Source organism: Vicugna pacos, chromosome 19 (assembly GCF_048564905.1).
Source record: "Vicugna pacos chromosome 19, VicPac4, whole genome shotgun sequence".
In the NCBI taxonomy this organism is placed as follows: Eukaryota; Metazoa; Chordata; class Mammalia; order Artiodactyla; family Camelidae; genus Vicugna; species Vicugna pacos.
In genome coordinates, this window is record NC_133005.1 from 4812099 (window position 1) to 4829726 (window position 17628).

The following is a 17628-nucleotide window of genomic DNA, read 5'->3' on the forward strand; positions in this document are numbered from 1 at the left end:
CAGATGGGAGGCGGGATAGTTGTGCCCAGGCGAGACAGTCTGCTTGATCTATTAGCTGGTTGAAGGGCCTGCCAGACCAAAGGCAGAGAGCTGAACTCAGTCGCCCTGGCAGCCCATTTCTGGATTTTATTATACTTTCTTTTTTGCTTCTGGTTTAAAGACCTTCTTCAAAACTCTTACTAATGATTAAAAAAAAAAAGCTGATTAACAGAGTTTGAGAAAAGCCACACGATGATTAAGTGGTTGGGGAAATGACGTGGAATAAAGGTTTAAGGAGCTACAGCTCTTTGGTCTGGGGAAAGGAACTCAGAGGAGAAGACAGAATAATGATTTTTAAGTGCCAGGCACTTACTAATCAACCAATATGCGCTCCGTGAACATTTAGCAGACAGCAGCATGGAGCAGGGGTGCCTTAGCGGTGCCCTGAAGCCAAGAAGAGTAAGATTTTAAAAAAGAAATTCACAATGAAGTAGTGATTAAAGACAGACATCAGAAAGGACTTCCTGAAGCTAAAAGCAGCTCATTGCAGAACTGGAAAGCACAGCAAATTCAGAAGGAAGAACCTTCAACTCAGGCCTTGATTGTTTTTAACATCTATTGAGGAGTCATAATTCCGGTACCCAGAATCTTCCAGCAAACTTTAGGGCCTGGTTGTGTCAGGGCGGCCTCTGAACGGAGCCAGTGATGGGGGAAAGATGCATTCAGAGCTTTTGTGGAGAGAACAGTTCTGTGAGCCCTTCAAGGGTAGAGAGGAACCAACTTTGACCAACTCTGCAGCCCCACCGCCAAGAGGTTGCCTGGCCCGCTTAGCGCCTGGTTCCAGGGTGAGTGGCCAAAGGCCGCCCCTGAAAGATGGGGCAGGACGGGACGGCTCAAGGTTGGGGACAGCGTGCTTTGGCAGAGGCGCTGAGAGGCACAGATGGGGAGAGGCAGAGCTTGGCGAATGTAGGAGGGCACCGGGCTACGGGAGCCCACAAAAGTCAGGGAGAGAAATGAAGCTTGGACGTGGTGGGAACATTTGAAGCTCCTGCAGGGGAGGCGAGACAAGATGGAAGCGGTGGTTTTGGAGGATGAGTTTGCCAAAAGTCAGAGGGACGGATTGCAAAGAGAGAGAGAAAAAGAAGACAGTTAGGTCTTTCACAGCTCTGTGTACCATTTCACTGTATTTACTTTGGAGCATTTACCACAAGCAGAGTGTTAGTCTAATGAATTATTGATTGCCTGCCCCCGTCCCTACCACACCATAAGGTCCCTGAACACAGGGTCCCGTTTTTCTTGTTCCGAGTTGAATTCTTCGTACCTAGCACCTAGCATTTAGCACTTAGACCCTAGTGTGCAACAGTGCTCCATAAATATTGAAGGAATGAATAAAGTAAACCCAGAAGAGGGGACAGAGTTTGGGAGTCCTGACTTCTTCATCACTGGTCATCTTAAAAAAGAGCCAAGATGTCTGACTAGCTGGACTACTTAAGGATGCTTTCTGCGTAGGGATGGAAAGATGGAGCCCCACTGTGCCTTCTAACTCAATGGCCCTCAGATTTTGTATCTGAATGTCCAGTGTGAGGCATCTCACCAAGCCAGGCTGACCTCAGGGCCAGGAATGTTGTGCCTGGCTGGAACCTCCCATCTGAGACAGAGAGGTGTGATTCCAGAATTCCTAGGACAACAAAGCTGGGCAGTTCAACTGAATAGCGAGCTTACCAAGTGCTCACTGTCACCTGAGGAGCAGGAGAAGGGGAAACGCATGGGGTCCTGGAAGGACAGCGGGAAGGAAGAAGGTTTCATTAACTCATGTAGGGTCTGTTATACCTGCTCCTTCCCCCACCGGCTTTTCCATGGGGAAGGCAGATGGTTGTGTCATGGAAAGATGCCATTTTTGGAGTCTCTGAGGTTTACTTAACTTTGTCACTTATGAGCGTGAAGGCTTGAAGAAACTACTGCGTCTCTCTGAACATCAGCTGCCTCACCTGTAAACTGAGGTAACAATAATAATACTTCCCTCTCATGGTTCCAGTAAGGATCATTTGAAAAGCATTTTAAAAGCAGGAAAGTGCCGGACAACCATCAGTCATCTATTTGTCCCCCCCATGTTTTCTTCGGGGACTCACAGCCAGCCACCAGGTCAATCTGCAGTTTTGCAAAAGCTCCCATCTCTGAGCTGACTTCCAATGTCACCCACACAACAAACCACCTCTGCCCGTTATCTTTTACTACTACCAGCAACTATAAAAATTGGTAATTTGGGACCGCACTTACCATCTATTTTCTTTGTGTTTTATTTTTCTTGTGACAGTTACTATAATATATGTGTAGAGACTTTTCTTTAGGTGTATAACATCATTACTCTGGTTTTGAGTCACTCTGCTGAGGAATTTAAATCATCTGGAGTGTCACAGGTCCTCTGCTTTAGATTTTACAAAAGTATGAGATAAATGTGCTGACTGTGGAGTGGAAGGATCTGCATTCTGTTTCGATATTTTTAAACCCTAGATCTGTGTTTAAAAGAGCTCAAAGGGCCCTATGTTCATTCATTCATTTGTTCACCCATTTAAGAAATATTTACAGTTTTGGATCCACCCAGCGGATCCCCTGTTCACATCCTGCTGCCATTCCTGTGCACATCAACAGCCTCTGACTGTGAACACCAGCAACCTTCCCCAGAACTTTCCCTGGGGCGTGGGCTGGAAATGCCAGGAGCAGCCTTAGCCAGCGATGGACAGGAGTTGGTGAATAAGTCCTCTGGCTTCCTTGAGTCTCAGGTTGGGTAACTCCGAGACATACGCCACCCTGCCTCCCAGGGTTCCTCCGCGGGCGCCAGCTGCAGCTGCCCACGGGGGAAGCCGGCTGACGATGCGCTGCTCACTGGCTGGCTTCCCCTTCTGTCTCACTCCTCCACTCCCTTCCTGGTCATTCCTGGGATCACCTTCCAAATAAAATGCTTTCACTCAAATTATTTTCTCAAGATCTTCTGAGGAGATCCAACTTGAAGTGAGGTTTTGTTTGTTTGTTTGTTTACCAGAATCCAGGCACAGGGCTAGGTGTTCAGGGAACATAATGATGTATCAGGTTGAGCCACGGAACCCCATGAGCCGACCATTCAGATGGGGAGTGAGATGTGTGCAAAAGTGTCAACATGGGCACATACATTTCTTCACTTTTCTAACACTTCCAAACCCCCCTGAGTCTTTCTTTCATACACACACACACACACACACACCCTCCGCTCCAGTCCAGATGATGATCATATTCAGTGGTGTGAAGGAGCCAGCTGGCTCATAAGAGCTGATGGTTTAGGACTCTTTCAAGCAGCTCATTACATACAACCACTATTAAAAATTTAATGATATGAACTTACAATGACATAGATTATATTGAAAACAAAAGTAACAAATACTCAACCTCACCACTTCCTAACTATTTCACAACAATTTACTATCATATATGCCTTTGAGATGACTTATGGGACTATCTGTATGGTGTACAGTGGGATGCTACCGCAAATTTCTTCCTGTTTTTGTTTGGTGACTCAGTAGCTTGAAGTCAGCGCTGATGGGAATATTCACACCACAGAAATTGGCAAATGGTCCAAATTAGGAGTGCTCCCCTACCCGCCACCCTTCTGATAACCAACTGTTAAATATTTACCAGCATGTCAACTATATCTTGCCTGGAATCTTACAGAAGCCCCCTGTCTAGTCCTGGGATCCTTCGTCATAAGTCTTAATGAAGTGCCCACCACTGCTAAGGTGATCTTTTAAAATGTAGAGTAGATTGCATCACTCCCCATCCTTAAAGCTTCCGCTCTTACTGGCTTCCCAGGGCATCCTAAGGCCCTCTCTGCTGTCTGATACCTTCCTGCCTCGCCGCCTTTGCCTTTCTCTGGTCACACAACCTTCTTTCTGTTTCCTGAACCAGCTGCCAAGCTCCTCCCCTACCCCAGGTCTTTTTCACTTATTCTTCCTTCTTTTCACAAGATCAGCTTCTTCTCATGGTTTTAGCATCAACTCAACCATCACCTCCCCAGATGGGTTTTCTCTGACCATCTTCTTCCACCCATCACACTCCCCATTCCCAAATCCCGGCCCCTCTCCATCCCAGGAGCCCGTTCTCTCTTCTCGCAGCCCTTTGCACCATTTTGATTCACCTTGCTTATTCACTGGCTGACTTGTCTACTGTCTTCCCCTAACTAGAATGTGAGCTCCATGAAAGGGCGCCCTTTGCCTTGTTCGTGGCTGTCTCCCCATCACCTAGAACAGGGACCGACACGTGGTAGGGACCGAGTTGAATTCAGTCTGTTGGGTGAATGAATGCACATCACTCCTAAATTTCAGCCTCTCATCCATTTCTCAGCCCTCTGCAATTTGGGGTGGCCATTTTTCCTCCCATCCCCTCCTCAAAAACCATCTCCCGAAGGTCCCTGGTGACTCCTGATTGCCTTGTTTAACACATACTCAGTCTTCATCTTGCTGGATTTCCAGGCTGCGTTTAACAGCATTTACCATTCTTTGCTTCTTGAAACTGTCTCCCCTCCATAAACCCATCCTTTCCTGATTTACCTTTTCTATCTGTCTTTCTTGGACTCAGTGATAGATGGCCTCAGTGGTGCCATTTCTTCACCTGGGCCCATATTTTCCCTCCCCTTGAATCTGGGCTTGTCCACGTGACATGCTCTGACCAGCAGAATGAGGTAGTACCCGCCTAGTTACAAGCCTTTGAGAGACCTGGTGTATTTCTCCTTGTTTTCTTTTGCTTCAACCATCACCGCAAGAAGTGAATGCCCCCTCTAGCCTCTGAGCCCCTGAGAAGGGTGGGAACCAAGTGGAGCAGCTTCTAACACGCTCCACCCAGGCTCCAGCTGGAGGTGAACCCCTAGCCCACTCAAAGACATATGCACAAGCGAGCAAGACCAGCCGAGCCTCAGCGGACCCACGCACGTGTGAGCTCAGATAGGAAACCATAATTGCTTTAAGCCACTGAGCTTTGGAGTGATTTATTATGCAGCAAAAGCAGATGGAACTGGACCTTCTGCGGGTTTTCCTTTCTCTGTCCAGAATCCAGGCGTTGGCTTTCTCCTGTCCCCATCCACCTGCAGCTCCCAGTGCTGCACACTGGGTGTGATCACCTTTGCCCTTCAAGTTTGAACTTCTGCTTGTATTTGGGTTTCCAAACTGTAACACCCACATTGGTCTCAACCCCTGAGTATCAGACCCCCAGAAACAATATCTCCACCTGGGCTTCCCCACTTCCTGCTCCTACCTGCTCCTTCTCCTCCTGTCCTGACCCTGCAGTGATACCACCATGCTCCCTGTCACCCAGGCCAAGAACAAGGGCTCACGGGTGGCTCCTCCCTGTCCCTCTCACCTCATGGTCACCAAGCCTCCCCTACTTCATCTCCTAAACACCCTCATGAAGCACCCTTGCACCTCCCACATCTGCCACTGCCCCATTCAAGCCCTCATTGCTCGGGCTATTGCAATGGTCTCCAACCCAGGGGGCCCCCCACCTAGCTGAGTGTTACAGTCACCCGAAATTGAGTGCCAAGAGGGTGACCTTGGCTGTCACTGACCACAAACCCTTCCTTGACCCACCACCACCAAAGGTTAGGTTCACCCCACGACACACAGGGACAGCCCAACTCATGGGATCTTGCACCAAATACAGTGGTTATGTTCATGGACCCTGGGGCAAACACCCTCCTCTGACCAGCTCTGTGACATTGGGCAGACTGCTCAACCTCGCTGTGTCTCCGTTTTCTCATCTGTAAAGCAGAGATAACAACTGTACCTCCTTTACTAGGTTCTTCGGAGGGTTAAATAAGTTTATGCATTTGTAAGGCATCTCAGACAGGGCCTGGCACGCGACGAGACCTAAAAATGTTAAAATGTCTTTTTTTTTATCATGTGACATTTTTATTCTGTTTGCCATTTATCACTTTTATGGTTGTTGATAAGGTAAAATCTCTTTTTACACTGTAGGGGAGAGTCTCATCTTTCTGCCTACTCTTTAAAAATAATATTTGCAAGTCAGTAATAGAAAGCGAAGCACTGGCATGAGTTAGTGGACTGGCCTAGGTAATTATTCCTGCATGTTTAGTTTTTCCTAATGAGAATGCTTTGCTTTTAATACACAGCTAAAACCCCAAAAGGACATACCCCTCCTTTTTTTCCCTTGAGTCAGGTTGCTAGAAGAATAATTTGCTTACAAACCAAATTCACTCTTTCCCAGAGTGTATCATTTGATCACATAACCGCCACTATCACCCAAGTGTGGCACGTTTCCATCACTGCTAAATGGCTCCCTCATGCCCATGATGCTCCCCTCTGGAGCCCCAGCCCTTCTTACCCTCTCCTCACCCTTCAAGCTCTGGCAAGACATGACAGCTCGACAGCTTGGCGTGGCTGCACGTGCCCTGGCCTCCCTTAGACCACAGGCCCCTCTCCATCCTGTTCTCCTACCAGGCGCGTCCTTCTCCCACTTTCTGGCCTGGCTAACTCCCCCTTCTCTGTCAGGCTGTCACCCCTCTGCTCTCCTCAGCCTGGGTGGACATCCCTGCCCATGGGGTGTCCCACATCACTTGGGCCCTCTCTGGCCTGTTACCTGAGACAGCCCTTCATTAGCCTGTCATCCAGGGGGAGGGACAGCAGGGACCTGACTCCTCAGGCTCTGGCGCAGTGCCTGGTGCTGAGCAGACAGGACCTGGAGGCTAGGCTGTGGGACGGGACCTCTAGCGCCGCAGAAAGCTGTGTGATTTGGCAGTTATGGGCCTGCGGTAGAAGCCACAGCAGGGACGGGGACTCTGAGCCTGGAGGAAGCCCCTCACTGCCCCCACAGGCACCCCCTGTCCATTCAGTCCTGAGGATGGTTGTGGTTTTTCCCCAGACACTCCTTCGGAGAACGCAAGGCTGAGACACACTGAGGAGGTCGAGGAGGGCTGAGGGTGGGTGTCTGCAGGCACACCAGTGGCTGTGAGTCAGGCCAGGCCAGGCCAGGCCAGGGAGTTGGGTAGGGTGGGGGCCGCCCTCCTTGTGGACCCTAGACAAGGGGCAGGGGGCAAGGGCGAAGGTCAGGCCACTCGTCCATACTAAAGCCAAATCAAACGTTAATCATGGGAAGGAGCAGAGAATCCTTTTTTGTAAACGCCCTTCACTCTTAGGGATGCTGTAATCCTAGCATTCATTTAACAACATTTATGGAGCGCGCATTTACTGAGCCCCTACTCTGCGCAGATGCTGTATCAGTCGCGGGGTCACAGTTGCCTGGAAGATGCGACCCTCCCCCCTCCTCCGACGCCCTAGGCACTCACCCTCCTGCCAAGGCCTTCTTGCTGCACAGCTGCTTCTCTCGGCTGGAAGGCTTTCTCAGGCTGACCGGGTGTCAGGGTGAGTTAAAATGCCCCCAGAAGAAGCCCTCCACCAAGGAGGATGGGGAGTCCCGCCCTTGGGGCGGGACTCTCCGAGAGCGGGTTCTATGTGGTTCCCGGCATGCGCGGCAACCCTGGGCCCTGCTGGCCCACAGCAGTCACTTGCTCGATAGCGTGCTCTTTATTGCCTCCGTCCCATCCCACCTCTCCCAGTGCTTTCTGTGATCATCCCCCAGATGAGTCACCTGAACCCAAGCCTTCCTGGTCACGATCTGCTTCTGGAAAAACCTAAACAGCATGAATAAGATGAAGGAGGTCTCTGCCCACAGCAGGGCCTTCAAGGGTAGCTGGGTCTTTACTGGGTCTGCCTATCACTCTACACTACTTGCCCAGCCTGGTGGTGAATACCAGGCAGTAAACAAACCCAAATGAATGAATGAATGAATGAATGAATGAATTTCCTCTTCAGAACCTAGAGGGAGCAGTAATTGTCCCAAAAGAGCACATCCATGTTCAGAGAGGTTAACTGGTTTACCCGTGGTCAATTAGAACTGGTTGGTAGCAAATGCCAGGCAGAAGCTGGGATTCTTGAGTTTTTGGTCAACCTGAGGCTCACCACTAGAAAACGACTGAATGCCGAAAGCTAATCCAGGTTAATTCCCACTGATTAATCATTAATGTGCTGAGGAACTGCTGAGATTAGAACTAGGAATGAATGGTTTAATTTCAACCCAGCCCTCTTCACTCCCTCAGGATGGCTCGTAGTTCCACATCTTTCTTACAACTTGTACAGTACCAGGGACAAAGGGGGAGGGGGTATGTGAAATTGTCCAAGAAACAGACATTAGGAACAGGATTCCGTAGTGTAGGGGTGGGGGGAGTGGTATGGGGCAGATCAGCCTGTAGCAGCCCTTTTGGCCTCTCAGAAATCTTAATTTCAAAGAAACTGGCTTTGGCTCAACTTCAAAGAGTTAGCTTTAAGAGACACTGATAAAAATGGTTAAAAACCAGGCCTAAAATTATCTTAATTGAAAGACTTATTTGCTTATTAAGAGAGAGTGTTGGCTTTATACGGGGGTCGGTGGGGGAGGAAGTCATGTTATGAAGTACCATTTGCTCAGTTTTCTGGGAAGTGGGTTGATTTTCTTTGGGTCAGACCCTCTCACCCTCTACACTGCGCGGAATAAAAGGTCATAAGCTGAATTGCAATTATTGCTCAGCCAGCTGTGGTTTGGACGAGTAACTCTGTTGTACCCTCCCTAAAAATGGGAGCAATGACGTCCACCCTCCATTCCTTGTTCGCCTGCTGGCCTTTCCGCCCCAATTCCTCCATTTACTCAAGAAAATTCTTTCTGGTGCTGATTACAATCTCTTTGAAGATAGGGACGTGCCCTCTGTGGACTGACCCCGGGAGGAACTTGTCCTTACATCGAGGGCCCGGAGGGGGCGCTGCTGCGGGGGAAGTTAGTTGGTTTTAAATGAAGCATTGCTCCAGGCTGTTCCCGTGTTGCGCAACCCTGCTCAGGGTGACACCCACCGCCACCTCAGCCCAGCGGGGTCCTGAGGCGCAGGCGCAGCGCCGCCGGGATTCGAACCCGCCGGACCAGAGCCGGCCCGAAGTCAGCGCAGGCGATCAGGGCAGCGGGCCCGGAGTGGGCGGGGCCGGCCGGCGCCCCCTCCCCCGTTCGGCGGGGCGTTCCGGCTCCGCCCCGCCCCCGCGCAGAGACGAGCTCCGCGCCGCGCGGCTCCGCCCCTCCCCGGCCCCGCCCCCGCGGCTCTCCACAGCTCCTCCCATCTCCCATTGGCCGAGGCGGAGACCCTCCTCTCCGTCCAATGGCCGCCGCCGCGGCTCGGCCGCCCGCGCTCTGACTGGCCAGCGAACGGCGGAGTGGCGGGGCGCCGGCCAATGGGGAGAGGAGGCTCTATGAATGGCTGGCCCGGGTGGGGAAGGCAGGAGGCGGCGATCCTGGCGGAGGGGGCCGTTCGCCAGCTCCAAGGCAGAAAGTGCCACGACTCCACACGCGCGCACGCAGCCAGCGAGCGGCTCGAGCGGACGGCAGACGGGGCGGGCGGCGTAGGGGTCGCGGCGCTTGCAGCTGCTTGGGGGCGGCTTCTCGGCGGAGGCTCGGCCGGCTCCTCTCTCCCGGTTCCGCGGCGGCGGCGGCGGCGGTTCCTGCCCTCTCGCTCACCCTCCCGCGTCTCCGGCTGCAGGTAAGAAACTTGGCCGGGCCCTGCAGCAGTGGCGGCAGCGGCGGCGCGCGGGGCCGGGCCGTCGGGGCGGCGGGGCCCGAGCCTGGGCCGGCCGCGCGGCGAGTGACACGTCTCCTTGGCGGCCCCTCCCCCGGCGGCGCCGCCTGCCGTCGCCGCGGCCGCGGACCCTCGGGGTCAGGGCGGACTCGGGGGGCGTGTGCAGGGCTGAACCCCGTGCAGGGGCGTCGGCCGAGCGTGCCCGCCGGGTGGACCCCACGCCCCTCGCCGTCGGCAGGACCTGCGGCGGCCCCGTGGCACTACGTGGCCGCCCCTCCCTCCCCGCCGGGCCGTCGGGCCGGCCCGCGCGCTGCGAAGTTGGGCGAAGAAAGTTGGCGGCGGGGCGGGGCGGCGCACAGCTGGCGGAGGAAGGGGTTAAGTTTCGGGAAGCGGCCGGATGACGTTGCCGGGCTGGAGTCCGGGCTGGAGGGGGTGGGGGGACGGGCGGAAGGCGGCGGAGGCCGGCCGGGGGGAGGGGGCGGGATTGAATGGGGTCCCCGCCGGCCGAGCGCACCCGCCTGCGGGCTGCGGCCCCGGGGCGCAGCAGGGGCAGGGCGGCCCCGACGGAGCGGGCGGGGTCCGCGGGGCTGCGGGGCACGCCGTGCGGGGACCCGGGCCGTCCGGGTCCGGGCGCCCGGCGACCGCGGTGGCAACTTCCCGGAGTGCAGGAGGCGGCTCCCTGCTCCCCCTGGCGGCGGGGCCGGGGGAGCCTTTTCCCCGGCCGCTCAGCGCGGACCCTGGCGCGAGGGCTCCCGGCGGGGGACTGGGGCACCCCGGGCCCTGCCCGGCCTGCCCCGCCCCGCCCGCGCCGCGATGAATGGGCCGGCGGTGCCAGGCTCCGGCGGAAGCAGCACCTCCGGCCCGGCCGGCCAAGCGCGCTGGCAGCCGGCCTGGCGTCCGTCCCTGGCCGCCGGTCTCCCCGGCCGCGCCCTGGGCAGGGGAAGGCGGGCTGGGATCCATGCTTCCAGCGCAGCACCTGGGAAACCTCAGGAAACCCTTCCCGGATTGTAGAACACAAATGGTAGCTCGGTATGGTGTCGCGGCCGAGGGAGTGGGCTTTTGAAAGCCCGACGCCGTTGAGTGACCTCGGCCAAGCTGTTTGACTCCGGTTTCCGCTTCCACGTCTCAGAAACGGGGCTGCTGATCTTGTCTACTTGAGAGAAAGGCTGTGAAGACCGAGCACACGTATGGAGTAGTCAACAAGTGTTGGCTGTTACTGTTGGATGAGTTTTAGGGATATTTGGGGCCTGGGAGGGAGGTGGGGTCTGGGTTTGGCCCCAGCCTGCCGGCTTCGGATACAGGCTCGCCACCTCCCAGGGTCTGGAGTCCACCCTCATGCCACGTTTACAGACCCTCTGCTCGGGTTTCTTAGCCTGTCTGAACCTGGGTTTCCTTATCTGTAGCCTGGAGAGAGAACCACCACACACAGTAGGGTCAGGCAGCCACCCAGGTAAGTGCTGGGAAAAACAGACCTTGTGCAAACAGAAGGCAGTTTGGCAATAACTCCTGGAGGTTGGAGGTCAGCAGAGACTAGGAAGCACCAAGGAAACGAAACTTTGGCGGCTCTTGGGAGCCTCTCAGGTCATTGTTTGCTGGGTGTGCTGGAACCTTCAGAGCAGGGGCATCTGGGTGGCGTTATCTGGAGTTTGGGGAAGGGAGTCCAGTAGGGCCTCACACCCTAGCTCAGTGCTCTCTTCGAAACTCCGGCTGTTGAGCGTCCCCAGAAACTGGGGTCTTTTGTTCAGCACTTCCAGGAGGAGCAGCTGCGTGGTTTACACCAGCCCTGCACAGCTGGGGGGCACTCTGCCCCCCCTTTATACTTTTCTCTGTGCTTCATCGTCTTAACTTCCCGTTCATCCGACACCAGAGGAAGCTTGGTGACCCCGCAGCGTGCTGCTCACTATGGTGACGTCTCAGTTCCTTTATGAACTTTCCAAAGGTCAGCGCCAGTGTAGGCTGCCAACTTGTTTCCCTTCCAGAAAGAAGCTTCCGGTTCTGAGGTCCTGGAGATGCCACTTCCCTCTCTATTTAAGCAAAGGAGGAGAAATGAAGGCAGACCGTGGGGCAGTGCAAACCTGCTTGCAGGGTTTTTGGGCCCATAGCGGCTGGGAGGGGGGTGAGAAAGGTGCCATGGTGTCTAGAAACAGAGTGTCCAGCACGTGGAGCCTGTAGGCTCTGGGCTGTAACAGAGCTCTCATCTTTCATAGTTAGGAATCAGTCTCTGAACAGAGATTAAGAAGTTAGATTGGTACCTTGGTGCATGAATATGTTTTGGTGATGGGAGAGTTTAAATAAATCTCAAATCTTTGAGTCACATTTGAGCAATTATGCTCTTTGCTGAAATGAGCCCTAAGTCAGTAGGCTGCAGTGATTATGTAGCACCCAATTGCATGCGAGTGGTTGAATGCAAATGATTTGATTGGAATACTGGTTTATTATGTGGCAGGGACACCTTTTAAAAATATCAGGACTGCAGACGACTCCTGCTAGTTGCTTTATTCCAAAGAGCTGTGATGAGGAGGTGAGTGACGTGTAGGCAGGGAGTCAACAGTTCTTTTGAGAATCCAGGTTTCTCTTTGCTAAAAAATCTCATTTCAGGAGGAAAAAAAATAATAGTCAGTTAGAATTATGAAGGATGAGATTGTTCTGTCCATTTGTCCATCCTGGCCCTGCAGTGGTTAAGGCCTGGCCTGTAACCCAGAAAACGGTGGCCAAACGAGGCAGACCCCCACACCTGGTAACTTCTCTCACTGGTTGTCCAGCTATCTCACTGGACAACTGAGGCTGAGCCCAGTTTGATTTTTAAGGTTTACTATTCAGAATCAGCCACAGCTTTGATGTACACCTAGGCCTCACAGGTGCCCCTTTCTGTAGAGTGATGTTGTTGTTCCCGTCTTGTGAATGAGAATGTGGAGGCCCAGCAGTCAGGTGGTCACCAGGCCAGTTCCCGTTGCCCAGCTGCTGGGTGAATGTTCACCTGCAGGCTGTATAATTCCACACTCGCTGGTCCGGTAACTCCCCGAGGGAGCACCTGAAACTAGAAGACAGAAATTAAGAGCTTCAGTGGGACTCAGTGTAAAATGTGGCAGTGCCAAGAAAGTGCTTTTAATTTAATTTCTTTCTCAAGCATCTCCTGTGTGCTAGGCCTTCAAACGCTGTCTCAAGCAAAGCTCTCGCTTGTCTCAAGAAGCTCCCGTCTAGAACTCTGCTGTCCAGCACGGTAGCCACGTAGAGGTATTTAAACTTCATTAAAGTTAAATGAAATTTAAAATTCAGTTCTCAGTCACACTCGCCACAGTTCAAGTGCCTGGTGCCACGTGTTGGTTCAAGCGGACTTCGAGCTTCCCCGTCTTCACAGAGTTCTCTTGGGCAGCGCTGTCCAGAGGTGGCTGGGATTCTGATCGTTTAGAGAAATTGTCGTGTTGAACCGTATGAAGTGGCCATTCTGTGGGTTAAAGACAGCTGCTTAGCGGCGGTTCTGCACTTCAACCTAATAAGCTGTCACTTAGAAAGCAATTATTCCTGACTGTGTGTGTGCATTATAAATTGCATTTTAAGGGAAGAAAGTGGGAAGGGGGGTGCAGCACAGATAGTGGCCCGGCCCTGGAGAGAGTCTCACCTAACACCAATGCATCAGAGTGGTCGGATGTACCAGACACAGAAAACAGGTACTGGGCAGAAAGCATGTGGCTTGTAGGGTCAAGTAAATATTTAATTCTAAGTGAGAGCGCCTGGGCAGGAAGGCCACTTAGCGTTATAGAAAAGTAACCCCGGGGACTTCCTAGGCGGCTCTGTTCTTAGGCACACAGGTTCTGATCTGTCTCCTGAAACAGGCGAGCTGACTCCCACGTCTGAAGGCCAGACACATCTCACGGGTTTCCTTGAAGCACTGTAAGTGACACGTATCTCCCACCTGTCTGGCAACAGGAAGCAACTTTAATTTATAGAGAAAGTTTTGTAATGTGTACATTTGATTATTTTGGCAAGGCTGGAACACCTGCCTGGTCTCGAACCTGACACGTTCCAGGGTGCTGGCGTTTTCCTGCTTGGCTGGCGTAAGTTGTTTCCTGGCCCTTTGCAGGGCTCTGTTTTACTGTGTGTAACTTTGGAAGGATCATTGGGTCGTATTTGGGGAGAAGGTTGGAAGTCTTGGCTGGCCTAGTGGCCTCATCTTCCTATTCCGTGTAGAATAGTTGTCAGACCGGTTAACAGAGAACCGAGACTGATGGGCAATGAGTTTCTTGTTGGTCAGAGAGGAGGTCCACGAGGATGGTGCCGGGAGTTATCAACTGTTTATAGTGATAATGAGTATCACCTGCTGGCTCAGAAGCTGGACTAAAAGTCCCAAAGCTTTAATTCTCTTCCCTAACCCTGGCTGAGGTGTGAGTGAACCAGGCTCGTTTCAGGCTGTCTTGGGACTGGTTCCACGCTGCTGGTCTGCATGGATTGAACTTGGTCAGCCCATGAGGTTGGCCAGCTCTATGTCACTAAACAACTAGCCACATTTAAAAATGGAGAATTTGTTGTTAAAATCTAGGTTTTTGGGTTCTCTTGGAGAAAACGGGGATTTCTGGGCCACATCAGGTCTGGTTCCTTGTGTGGCGGCCGTGGTGGACTGTGGCCGCCCTCCCTGGGCAGGTCCTGCGCTCTTCCCCAGCAGCCTCCCCTCACTGACAGTACACGTCTGGGAACTGGCGGTCCCCGAGGGCACTGCCTGCCTAGCATCTGAGAGCAAAGAGGAATTGGAAGGGGTCTGGGCGTGACCTGAGTGGTCACCAGTGTCTCCCACTGAGCTGCAGCTGGGTGCAGAGGGCCACTGGTTGGGGGTTCTAATCCGCAAAGTAAGTGGTGTGACCTTGGACATGACTTTTCTCCTCACTGGGCTTCAGTTTCCTCTTGGTGTAAAGTGAAACTAGGCCAGGTGGCTCATTGTACAGGCCGCAGACCTTGGTTTCTCCTTAACTCCTTGCTTTCTCGTACTTGTATCCTGTACAACAGCAGATCCTGTAAGCTCCACCTTCAAAATAGTCCATCCATTCTCACCACGTCCACTGGTACCACTCTGGTGCAAACCGCTCTCATCTCCCAGGTTATTTCACTAGCTCCAAAGTGGTCTCTCTGCCTTTGCCATCACCGTCTGCCTTCTAGTCTTTTCCCAGAGCAGATCATGTCAGCCCTGTGTTCAAGACCCTCCTTAGCCAAAGTCTGTACAGTGGCCAAGGACCCCAGTCTCTCTCTGGCTGTACCACTACCCTCCCCCATCCTCTGCTCCTGGCATGCTAGCCTCCCTCTGTTTCTTCAGCATGCTTCTGTCTCAGGGCCTTTGCATGTGCTGTTGCTCTCCATAGGGAGCTTTTTTCCAGACAACCACATGGCTTGCTCTCCCACTGCCTTCAGGTCTGTACAGTGTTACATCCCTAACCACCCAATTTAAAGTGACAGCCTCCAAAATCCCACTTCTCTGCATGACTTTCTCTTCATTATCACCACCTGATGTGTCACTATGTGGCTGACTTTGTCATTTCTGCACCGGAGTGTAAGCTCTCCCAGGGCAGGGATGTGTGCACTTTGCTTCTCTGAGGCGCCCCTAATGTCTGAACAGTGGCTCACAGCAGGTGCCCATCCTTGCTGAGCTGACGGAGAGATGATTTTCTTGTTCTCGTGCTCTGTGTGCATATGATAATTTAGCCTCAAGTAGTGTGGATTCCTAGGGCATCAAATATAAACACAAAAATCATATTCCAAGGCCAAGCAATTTTTGGATTCCCTCCAGCCTGGCTCCAGTTGGGAAGCTGACAGTTAAACTTGCGGATGGCGGTGTCCAGCGTGGGCCCCTCTGCACCGCCAGCAGAAGCCGGGGCTCTGAAGTGACCCTTAGCAGAAGGCTTGGGCGTGTGCTCTCTCCCAGGTGCCATGCATCTGCTGGCGGTTATATTGATCTGAGCGCTACGTGTTTCTCTGCTGTCCGTCATCCAGGTGGGGGGCCACGCCAGGACTGGCCCTTCCGTGGGCTTGCCCTGGTTCCAGGAGGAGGATCCGCAGGGAGCATCCTTTATTTCTCGGAGTAGCTGAGCTTATCGGTGACTGGGCACGCACCAGGGGACACAATGGTGTTTTTGGTTTGAACAGTGTGCTGGCTCTGAAAAGAGGTGGGTTCTGTGTTCCTTGGTGGGAGGAGGGGCAGTTCTTTTCTTGTGGTTGGTGTTCCAGGCCCCCTGCTTTGGGCAGACTTGGTCAGACTGAGGAGGAAGAGGGGCCAATGAGATTAGCCTCCGACCTCCCCTGAAGTGCATGGCAGCAGGGGAGGGGGTGGCGGTCTGTCAGAGCCCCCTCCAGGCCGAGCCCCCACCCCTTGTTTCGTCTCCTCTGTTCCTGCTTTTGCTTTTAGGCAAAAAGGTGAAAAGTAGACCCTGGATTCTCGGCCCTTCCTGACGGGAGGATCTGGCCTGCTTGTTGCACACAGAACCGGCAGGGACCAGGTTCTGGCCCTAAGCCCAGACAGTCTATTTTTCTGGAACTTTTCATTCAGTGCTCAGAATGTACAACTCAACTGTAGCAAAAACTGTTTTCTTTTTGATTAAGACTCATCTTGAATAGGAATTGGGTGTAGCTTTATTTCTGTCGAGCACGTTTTTCGTTTCTTTGTGAGTTCTAGGTCTTTGTAGCAACAAGAAAGAGAAAGCCTAGTTTGGGGAGGTGCGTAGTACCCGCAGCGACCGGGGGAAGGAGTCTAGGCTGAAGACAGCTGCCCGGTGGCGGTTCTGCGCCCTAACTGCTTGTCGTGCTGTGAGGGCCGTGACAGGGTCAGCCCTGCTGCGACTCTGAAGCCCAGTGCCCTCTCCTGCGTTGTCGCTTCCCTCTCAGCTTGGAAGCCCCTGGGCCTTATTCTGAAGTTGGGTTTCCAGAGCCGCTGGGGTCAGTGCGGTGGGCCACGGACAGCGAGGGTCTGTGGGGCCGCCCGCCTTGACCCCGGCCCCAGCTCCCCACCTGGTGGGAGAGACTGTGAGGTGATGCGAGTGGACGTGCTGTCACGGACCCTCCAGGCATTTACGATGCTCCTCCTTCAAGAACCGTGAGATTCATTTTCCGACCCAAGCCGGCACGTGGATGTATATTTCACTCTTTACTAAGTGAAATACACGTAGGAAAACGCACTGTCCTGAGTCCACAGCTCAGTAAACCTCCACAAAGTTGCACCCTGTTTAACCAGCAGACCAAGAAATGATATCCCCCAGTGAGCTCCTCTCGCACCCCTTTGGGTTACTGCTGCTCCCCGAGGGTCGCTGCTCTCCTGACCTTTGGCTCACGGACGTCTTCCGCCTGCGGGTGACCTCAGGGTACGTGGAGTCACACGACCGGTGCTCTTTTGGATCTTTGATTCGACGTTACACGTTACACGTGAGACGTGTGAGCGTGAGACCATCCCGTCCGTGCTGTTGGGTTTCTTGTGGTCCGCGTTCCCATTGTAGGCACCTGGCATGTCACTGCAGAGGGGAACTTGGATAGTTTCCACCTTGGGGCTTATGTTATAATACACTCTAAGTTACATTATATTATAAAATACAGCCTTGCCCCTGACCTTGGTGACTACTTGTCCACGTTTCCCCGGGTCAGTTCCGAGGCGTGGGACTGCGGGCCCCAAGGAGGGCTGTGGTCAGCTCTGGGCGAGACTGCCAGCCTTCTCCTCAAGGTGCGGGTCCTGACTTGTGCTCCCACCGGCAGTGTAGAGAGCTCAGGGCATACTCTGCAGTGGCTGAGTAAGCAGGAACCCGGGTGAAGTTTGAGTTACTTTCGCTGTTGATGAGAAGTTCCTCACTCGTGTGTCCTAGAGGTGGGAGTGGCTGGCCTCAGAATTCATCAAAGGTGGGCCTGTGCAAAGGGCTTGTGAAAAGGGCCTGATTTTGCTGCTGATGAGCAAAGGCTGTCTCTTAACCACAGATCCAAGTGAAAGGCAGCCCTTCGCAGGAGTTAAATGAGGGGAGGAGTTCACAGAGCTTTGATCTGCAGATAGAGTTCTTTAT

The 17628-nt window shown here is 53.3% G+C and overlaps 1 protein-coding gene across 2 annotated transcripts in view; it reads left to right on the forward strand.

The window, feature by feature from the left end:
- Positions 1-9365: 9365 nt before the first annotated feature.
- The window catches only part of RRBP1 (ribosome binding protein 1), a 61302-nt gene continuing 53039 nt past the window's right edge, over positions 9366-17628 (forward strand). For both annotated transcript variants that reach the window (XM_072943730.1, XM_072943731.1), the window contains exon 1: positions 9366-9571. The gene's annotated coding sequence lies outside the window, so the exon portion shown is untranslated. The remainder of the gene's footprint in view (positions 9572-17628) is intronic.